The sequence below is a fragment of the Ammodytes marinus genome (assembly GCF_949987685.1).
Source record: "Ammodytes marinus genome assembly, chromosome: 17".
In the NCBI taxonomy this organism is placed as follows: Eukaryota; Metazoa; Chordata; class Actinopteri; order Uranoscopiformes; family Ammodytidae; genus Ammodytes; species Ammodytes marinus.
Window position 1 is genome coordinate 18,162,199 of NC_137221.1, and position 10,232 is coordinate 18,172,430.

A 10,232-nucleotide genomic window follows, 5' to 3' on the forward strand; every position below is an offset into this window, starting at 1 on the left:
CAAATGATAAAAGTATGCTAGCTTCCACTTCAAACTGACTGACCAACGTCAACTGATAGGGGAGAGTGACCTTCGATCAGAGCTTGTGCTGACAGGCCTCTGCTCCACTCCAAGGCTTCTCGATTGAGTGTGTTCTTGACTTGGCCGACCCTGACCTGTTCTTAGAAGGCTGTGTGTGTGTGTGTGTGTGTGTGTGTGTGTGTGTGTGTGTGTGTGTGTGTGTGTGTGTGTGTGTGTGTGTGTGTGTGTGAAATCAATCTGCTGCAAAGTCCCCCTCGCTGCTAACATTAAACACAGTGGCACCGTTCATCCTCAGGACTTACTGTCACGGTCTTGTGATTCTCCTCAGCCCGGACTCAGAAGAAAAAGATGACTCTGCAGAGGAGAAAAGAAGTAACAATATAAAATGCAAGCAAACACCTTCAGCACAGAGGGAAATAAAGAACATGGATCTTCAAAAAGGTGGAGTCAAGCTATTCTGGAGAGTGCTTGTTGTTGCCCTCATGATCCGCTACCTGTCCGTACTGTGTGTGTGCTGAAAAAATGTCCAGTGTTAATACATTTGGTGTTGTCAAAAAGGCACATGGATCGCTGATAATATAAAACCAACTGGACACAATATACCTTCAGAATCGTGGAGGGTAAACTGCAGTCACCACTTTATAATTTTGAATAAGCATTTACATAAAGCTATTACGATCAGCCTAGGATCCTCATAAAAAGCTATCGGTGAAAGTAGCTGGTTACTTTGTGGTTCAATTGCGTGGTGATGATCAGACAGAAGTTGCAGTTTGTTCACCTTTTTATTTAACACTTCATTCGTTCAACTTTGCTGCCTAAAATAAAACGGTGACAGTCAGCCGAGAATGTCTTAAATTAACCAGAAGCACTTGAGCTGCCTAATGCTCAGCCACGCTCACTGCAATATATTAAACATAAACAGTAATGCTAATGAGGTCATTAAGTGGGGAAATGAATGCACTCATTAAATATTCTGATGTCAACGGCCTGGTATTCACATAATAACACAGACAGAAGAGACAGTCTCTACCAAGCTATCTAGAAACCATAAGAATGTCAAGAAAAAGGGTTGTTGCTCAGTAAAATGAAAATGTGTGGAAATGAAGTCCTTCAATATGTGCTCACATTGTCTCCTAAAGGGGGAAGCTGAGATGTGGGTATTAACTTTCTGTTATACATTTATAATATGTACTATGTGTACACACTACACAGCAAAGCATTGTGTCAAAACATATTGTAAAAGCACTAAAATCTGACAATTCCACAACTGCAAGACAGAAAGAACGAATAAGTAATTACATATGGGTTGAAAATATATCTATCTATTAATATGTATTGGGGCTGAAACTAGCAGTCAATTAGTCCCCTAGTCTAGCCAATTAACACAAAATGAATTGTATGTATGCAAAATAAAACTGTTTTCAAAATCTCTCAAGCAAAAATGCCAAACACTTGTAGCATAACAAGTGAATGGAATCGAGCAAGACTGGACAATGAACTGAGTTGATCACATGACCATCATTATGAAACTTGAGATCTAAAGTTACGCATTCATTTTTGACAAGTAGCCGTAATCAGCAGATAGGAGTTGCTTCAACAATTGACATCCAACCAGATGTTCAATCAACCAATCACGCCACAGTCCAGTCCAGAGGGCCAGAACTAGTTATAAAGCAAATTATCAGGACAAACGTTTTTCGAATTAGAAAACACTGGCGAGTAACACAAGTTCACTACTGTATTTATACTTTATTATATAATCTGAAAATGAATCTGCATCGTTCTGATCAATTGATTATTTCCTTTCAGGTCAATTATCGAGAAAAACTGGAAAACATTCTCAGGCTCAAATGTTCAAAAAAAATTACTACTTTTGAAAATAATCAGAACATTTGTCGATAATGAAACTGTTGCAGTCTACACATAATGTGACAATTGATAATGATTTGAGCTCCAAATGTCAAGTTGGGCATCAGACGTAGCAGGATTCATTTCAAAATCAAACTATTGCAATGTTGTCATCAATATTGCAACAGTTTGAACGTCTTCCTTTATTATTGAAAAAATTATGTGCTAACCACAAGTAAACACAGCGAAGGGTTACAAAACAACGTATTAAAATCCTCACCAGGTAAAACCAGAGCCAATGCCTCCCTGCCAAAAATCTGTTAGGAGAAAAAAAGTTTAGCTTTCCCTGCGTGACGTCCCAATCTAGGTTAACCAATTCTGCCTCAATTCTTTATCCGGCTTGGGATTATTCCACGTTCATGAATATGGTTAGCCTAATACACAGGCCTTACAGAATAGCACACTTCCTCGGAGCATTTCTTCCCCTTTCGCTTTATTAATTGTGGAAATAACACAACAAAAGGCATCTCTTAAACCTATTAACCGTGTGAGTGGAACACCGCTCGATAAATCAGCTACACGCGCCATCAGAATAGAAATGACTTGATATGCATAATGTATGGGCCTGTTTTCTAAGGAAACATCTGTTCTCCACCAAGACTAATGCTCTCCTTAAGTCTGAGGGGTTTTCCCCCCTTCCCTCACTCATCAAAAGGATATTATCCCATTAAATAATCGTAACTAATCCATAACTATAGGGAAAGACAGGCGGATGTTGTGAAAAGGTACCCAATAATAGCCTGTATTTCTTAGTTCTACTGTAAACGATTGGCATAAAAGATGTATCCATCTCTTCTGAGCAACTACACATACAGCAGTCAACTCGGAAAAAGAATGGTTTCATATTGTCACTATCTGACTAAAACTTTCATTACGAACTTTAAAGTGTCAAAAGATATTCTTTCTGAGACATGCTTTTCCCTATAGGCCTGGAAATACTTTTATGTTTTTTATCTCAAAATAAGTATTCCATAACTTTCTTAAGAGGCCTTCGAGGATCTCTTTATGCTTTGAGGCGACACGTCATGTGAGCGAAATGAAGTATGATGCAGGTAACAGACCCGAGGCCTCACTATGCGAGCACACAAGCTTTTGCCTGAAGCCATTCTGCTCTCAAGCTTTCTTCATCCTTCATTACATCTTCCCAGAGACGAACATTAAACAAAAAACAGAAGAAGAAGAAAAAAAAAAAACACATCCTATAACTTTACCACATAATAATAATCAAGGCAAATGAGCTTCTGCATAATTCAATCCACGGCACCTGGAGACACCTCAATAATTCAAAACACGAATCTTTCATGAAATAATCCAATCAATACATAATGAAAGCCATAAATAAATCAACAGACAAATAACACCGCGTCCATCTGTTTCCTGGAGGTAGAAGATAGATCCGTCCCTGGGATTTATAACAGCAGCAGCACGTGAAGCTATATCAAAAGCGCAGCCATTACATTATCTTGTTACGTACATTAAGTACTTCTCAATAATTTTTCTTTTTCAACGTTGCCCCATCAGGCATGTTTTTCAAAAGAAGCCATGATGCCAAAGTTATAGATTGCACAAAGTACAATGGGAGCATACCAGAGTCAAGCCAAAGGCTCGCTGTGTGAACCTTCAGTTTCTCACATTTCACTTCCCTTTACTTTCTTTAGCCTATTAAGATCCTCCACTTCTTCTTGTCGCACTTGATTCTTTACGGGCATGACAATATCTCAGACTGAGAACACCGATAAGCTGAACAGCAAAGGGGAAAAACTGACATTTTATTCAGCCGTTCTTCAAAGTGCACTGGCTGATTTTGTTTGTGTATTGTAGGAGGACAACCACAAGCTAAACGTTCCACGCGTAAAGCTATAGTGCGTAACAAAGTAAGGCATTCTGAGTAATTACAACAACACTGACGGCACATCTATATGGAGGTAAGCCTTAGGTGATCGCAAAATGATTTCATACCTTCTTCTGTACATCCAGGTTTTTTTCTTAGCAGTAGAATCAACAACTGAAACCTTTCTTGCACGCTTCTTGGGATTACTCTGAACTCGTGCACCGGTGTCAGGGGGTGACACACCAGTTTGAAAACGCTGCCAAACTGGAGATACACAGAGTCATTTGGAGCTGGATAGGCTTAATCAACTTTGTGTCTACTCGTTTGCCGATGGCTTGAATGTATGTAACCGACATTAATTTATATGAAAAGGTTACGCACTGCATCTTTAAGTTGTGACTGCCAACATTAAGGAACACAGAAGAAAAGCCTCAGCAGCCCGCCTCATGGTGCTGGAGGCACAAAGGCTAAACTATTCTGAAACTTACAACAGGATTAAACTCTATTAGTTGTTTTGCTGAAGTGCTTGCAGAATTTACATTTAGCGACGTGTGAACTGCAACTGTAGCGCCTCTGAAATGAACATGCGACACACTTTCTTTCCGTTTTTGCAGCTCTTGAAAATGTCCAGACATTTAAGTATTTCCAGTTCCACATAACATTAGTCATTGGTTAAACCACTCCACCAGCAGTCTTCATTACAGCTCACAGTCAGAGCGGTCTAATGGGTAATAGATTCAGAATAATAAATCAGTATGTGGGCTCTCTTGAGAGGATGAATATTCAGAGAGGATTCTGGAACAAACGGAGACGACAGGAGCCGTCACTGGCAGCTGCAGTAGGCAGTTTTTAGTCAAAGTGAAACACACACACACACGAGCTAAACAAACTCACATGCCTCTACTTCAGCACACAGCAAGGGCCCAGGAGCCTTCACAGTCACATGCTCAGCGGGAGGCTAAAAGAAAAAATGCTTGGGACCTTAACCCTGGGGAAAAACTCAGTGAACTGAAATGAGTCGGGTCTTTTGACTGATTCGATTGACAACAATACATGACAGGAGAAGAATTCTGTTACAGTAAGATTAAGAAGTATGGAGGGAAGTGTGAGAGATTGTGACATGCTCAGGATAGGATAACAGACAATATGCCTTTCTTTAATCTAATCTAAGATTATTCATTCTTTTCTTGTGAATGGCTGGATGATCAGACCTCACCAGACCTCTAACAACTACATCCGAACTCTCTGAAGTATGTGTTTTATTCTAACGGGGAACTATACTGCACTAGTGGAAGACCTGCGGTGCAAGAGGAACAAGGAAGAAATCATTTAAGCGTATACGTGAATTCTCTGTGATTTGCAGGAACAGACTGAAATTCAGCAAATACAGTAGGTTACCACACATTTCCTTACAACTGACCTACAACCCTGTTTCGTCTCCCACTACACTGCAGTGAAAATGCCGGCTAGTAGGCTACCTCTCAACACAATAGGCAGGTTAGTTTATTTCAGTCCTACATTTTTAAGATTTAAGTGATTCAAGTGATCAACATCATAGTTTTTTTTTTAAGTTGTCTCTGGTCAAGTGGCTTTTTCGCTATCCTACAGAGTACTGAAAGCCTGTGCTCTCTTGGCACACACACACACACACACACACACACACACACACACACACACACACACACACACACACACACACACACACACACACACACACACACACACACACACACACACACACACACACACACACACACACACACACACACACACACACACACACACACACACACACACACACACACACACACACACACACACACACACACACACACACACACACACACACTTTTGCACCAGACTAGTTCTCGAAAGAGTGTGAAACAGCATTAAACAACCGTGCAGGCTGATACCAGCCTCTGCACTGCCCTGAACCCATCACTATCTGTCAGGCAGGGTGGGCAAGCCGAAGACACACAAGCAAGTACCTAGGGCCTACATGTCATAAAGAGAAACCTTTTTTCTTGTTTTTACACAGCTTTGAAACCATAGCCCATATCCAGCACCTACAATGAATCTATAGTTGGACGAGAAAAGCACACAGTGTCCTTCTTCGATGCACAGCGGAAGATGACAGCCAACGGCAGGGATTAGCGATGCAGGCAGGGCACAACGCCAAACAACAGTTAAGCTAGCAAGTATCCCGTGTCGGCTAACGATGCTAACCGAAGGCTAAACTATCTTAATAAACCTACATTAACTCGCTGCAGTTGTCAGCGTCGACTGAACAGAACCAAAGTTCTCAGGAACCAGTTTGGATAATGTGACGTTAGCCTGGCTGTTAGCAAGTGGTTTCCGAGAGCCGATGCACGGGCCTGTGCTTACTTCCGACACACAGCTGCTGCTGCTGCAAAGCACGAGACAAACTTGTAACGGGCTCTCTCACACGCGCGCGCACGGGCTAATGTAAGCGTGAGCGGTGCCACGGAGTCCCGCTGTGTGCTCTCAGTGTGGTTCAGGTACCTGTTCAGATCATGCAGGACTCTTCATTCTGCTCTGTCGGACTGTCTGCTGATTTGTAAACAGTAGCGGGTCAGGCGGATGTGCTGAAGACCAGCTGACTGATCACGTGACCACGCAGCCGAGACTGCTGCTGTGTTGTGCAGGTAGGCTGTGGTTTACAGCAACCGAAAAACATCTGTAATATGTTATCATAATCAACAAAACAACGTGTGTGAGTCTGGAAATATTTAAATTCCCTGTCAAATGCAAGGTTTCCCTTATAAAAGTTATAAAAGGATTAGGCAATAGGCCTACATAACGACTTATTAAAGAGGCAGTAGGCTATGTAGGCCTAAAGGGAATTGGCGTTTTCATGAAAGACTTGGTAGACATGGAATATAAAATTCATAAACATGTTTTTTCATTCATGTAAGACTATATTCGCTTGAAACTAGTTGAATTTTTATTACCTTAGAAATATAGACTAGAATGAGTGTTTACATATATTATTGACGGGGAACCCTTCACTGGAGGCCGCCATGTTGGACCACCATCAGTTTTTAGTGGGTGTCTGCTGGAAATGCAGCTGTTGTGAGACAAAGAATAAGTAGCCTGCTACTATAGAATAAATAGACTTCAAACAGTGGTGGATTATGCTTTATGCCATATTCAGTAGCTATAGCTTCTCGTCCTCGATGGCCACCTCAGCTGTAAATTATCAAAGTGGCAGGGAAGAACTTTCACCAGTAGATTCAACCGAGATATACCTTTATTACACACTGCACCTTTAAATTGTGTAAATGATGCCCTGATGCTTCAAAGAGCCGTTAATAAGGACCACTTTTGGGTTTCCAGGTTGTGAAAACTCACTATGGCAGGTGAATATTACCCTCGGCAGGACACATGTTTCATGTTTTCATACATTTATATGTTAATCAGTTGATTTTGTTTTGGATGATCTGCAGCCCTTTTCCATTAAGACAGAGATCAAATACCTGATACCTGATAAACTTAGTCTCAAATAAAACTGTATTGATGGAGGCGGATGCCAACCAACAACTGACACAACCTGGCAACCCACAAGTTATTTTAATAATATTCAAAACATACAGTTGATAATGTGTGAGTCTATTTCCAATATTGATTGGCTAATTCGTAGCAAGAAACTCAGAAAACACAGGAGGACTCAGACCCATGTGCAGACTGTCCCCATTTTTAGCTCCATGTCAAGCATGATTGCCATGAAATTGCACAGCGCTACATTTGTCTTTTGAAAGTCTTTACAGTCTCTTCTCAGTCAAATGTCCGTGCCATTAGAGAGGGTTGGAAAATGATTCTGAGATTACTCTGAAGAAAAATAAGAGATAAAATCGAACCGGAGATTACAAATTATCAATCAATAGCTAGCTAGATCAATTGTGGCTTTCAGGGAAATAACTCACGTCAAAAATCAGCATAATATGTATGTGTTCAATGGAAGCTATTTGGGCCGTAAGATTGTCAATGAAGAAATGGAAAAAGAACAAATGTTGCATTGATAGAGCAGAAGGTTGCCAAGCACCTAGGAGAGAAAAAAAACACACATCACAAATAGGTAAGAACTCTTAAGGGGCTCTGCAACATGAGGGTTAGTTAACACACAATTTTATGGAGACATAATTGCAGCAATTTCTGAGGTCAGACGAGTCAAGTTTGAACGTAGAGTGGTTTTTATCAAACACCTTTATCACAGAGTGCTTCCCACGTACAAAACAAGAGACCCAAAACATAACCTAAACCAAGGCAGCAGTCCATGAAAATATAGACAGGTGGTGACATTGAATAGCATTAATGAGTCAAATGGGTGCAGTGGTGGTGGTGGTGTGTGTGTGTGTGGGTGTGGTTGTAACGCCAAGCAGTCATAATGACCATCATCATCATCATCATCATCATCAAAGGCTTGGCATTTCAAGAGCGCCGTTATCATCATTATTATGGCTAATATTACTGATGATGGGGCTTTCATGGCCTCTTGTTGGCCCTGTCTAAGGTATCGCCATGGAAACAGATGACAGAGAAGAGCATGGCTTTATTGAATTACTCGATAAAGCTATTCTTACCAAATGGGGCTTGAATGTTGCACTGTCTGGCTGTGGCACGGGAGCAGCAGTGTGAAAAGTCCCGACGTGAGACAGGGGCAAAAACCAGGGTAGAAATGATAGAGTTGAGAGTTAAAACTGCACAAATAAAAGAAGATTAAAAAGAGACAAGATAGAGATCACTGGCAGCACTTAGGGGGCATGTGATTGGGCAGAGACTGGTACAGAGAGCCATGGTGATCGGCACAGAAGAATATTGTCCGTCGGCTGGAAACAATGACAGCAATTCACCAACACAGACACAGACAGTCATATAAGAGGAAATCATCAGTGTTTAACTCCAATACCACAGTAAAGAGAGTGGACATCAGAACCGCTGATTCTAATCTTTAATGGGTCTTTCACCCTCTGTGTGTTTTCGGCAGGTTCTTTCACATTAGGTTTAGAAGCCAACTTTTCTAGTGAGGAGTCATGTCCGGGCGTTGGCAAGGGCTTTATGATTCGATACGCATCACAATACATGGGTATGATATATCACCATACATTGTGATATGATGCATATTGCGATATTCGGCTTTGTATTTGGAAGGGGCCGTTCTAATTTTGTAATATGATATGTTTTGTAATATAGGGGGATAAAACGTTTTCACTTCCTATTCAAATGTTAATAAATACAGTGAAAGGGATCTGGGAAATGTCTGCCAAGACAGATATTTTATTTTATATATTTTTTTATTTTTTATATTGTTTTTGTTTATGGGACAAAAAAAAATTCTAGCTGGAACATAAGATGCTCACATCAGTTCGAAACAATGGACATACAGTACAAAAATGAACAAGTCTTAATTATTTGTTTTTGCAAAATGTAAGCGATTTTCTCTTTCTAATTTGAACATTTCATGCACGTCTTCAGTCTTTCTTTATGGAAGAAACATTAAACATTGTGCGCTCCTTACAGCACGCTCGGTGTGAACTATAAAATAGAACTACTGAGTGTCAAAGCAAGAACTCGCAGGGAAACTTAAATAATGCTGCATCTTTACTGTGTCTGCTGCTACAGTGTGTACTATGATTCATCAGTACAGTATGAAAACCACAATATGTGCAGACACTCCCAAGATAAGAGAGAGATTTATAGATTCATGCATTAGTAGAAATACTGTATATAATGTCTTCAGCTCAAAAAAGTCTGGGAATTGTCAACAAAGAAATTTTTAGATATATACCCATATGTTTGTTACCTGTGTATCGATGCATCCATCACATTTTTTAGCATTGCAGTAAAACAAAAATGCACAGGATGCCCTGTCATGGGTTAATTCCAAATACTATATCATTCACAAATTCAGCTATGCTTTCATTTAATACGGAATCAGGACACTTGATATTTTCTTTAATACAATGTGAGGGACAAACTTGAACAATGTCAGATACAACAGTGTGGTTCCTGTAGGAAACCTTATGAAAAGACTGAAGAAATCTGATCCGAAACACAAAGCACTCGTAAGACATAGTGAAAACCAAAAACAGTGGAGATATTGAGCATACAAAAGACAGCTTGGGCTTGGCAGTGCCACTTTCTACAAGGCATTTCTGGCATGAACATTTCTCAAACTTTAGATCAGTCAACCAACTACAATTACCCTTTATTTTTAGTGATATGTAATCCGAGGCTCTTTGTATCGGGGTCCTATTCATCCAGACACATACAGTATACAGTATCTACACGGACACAATGTGCGATAATTAACATTATCTGTGGCCATCCTTAGCTGTGGTATATATTAAGTCAGCTTGAAGTCTTTCCACAGCATTGAAGGATTCCTACAGTTTGTGAGAGTACCAAGGGGCACAAAGCCAGGGATCATACCCACACATACTGCAGGTATGAT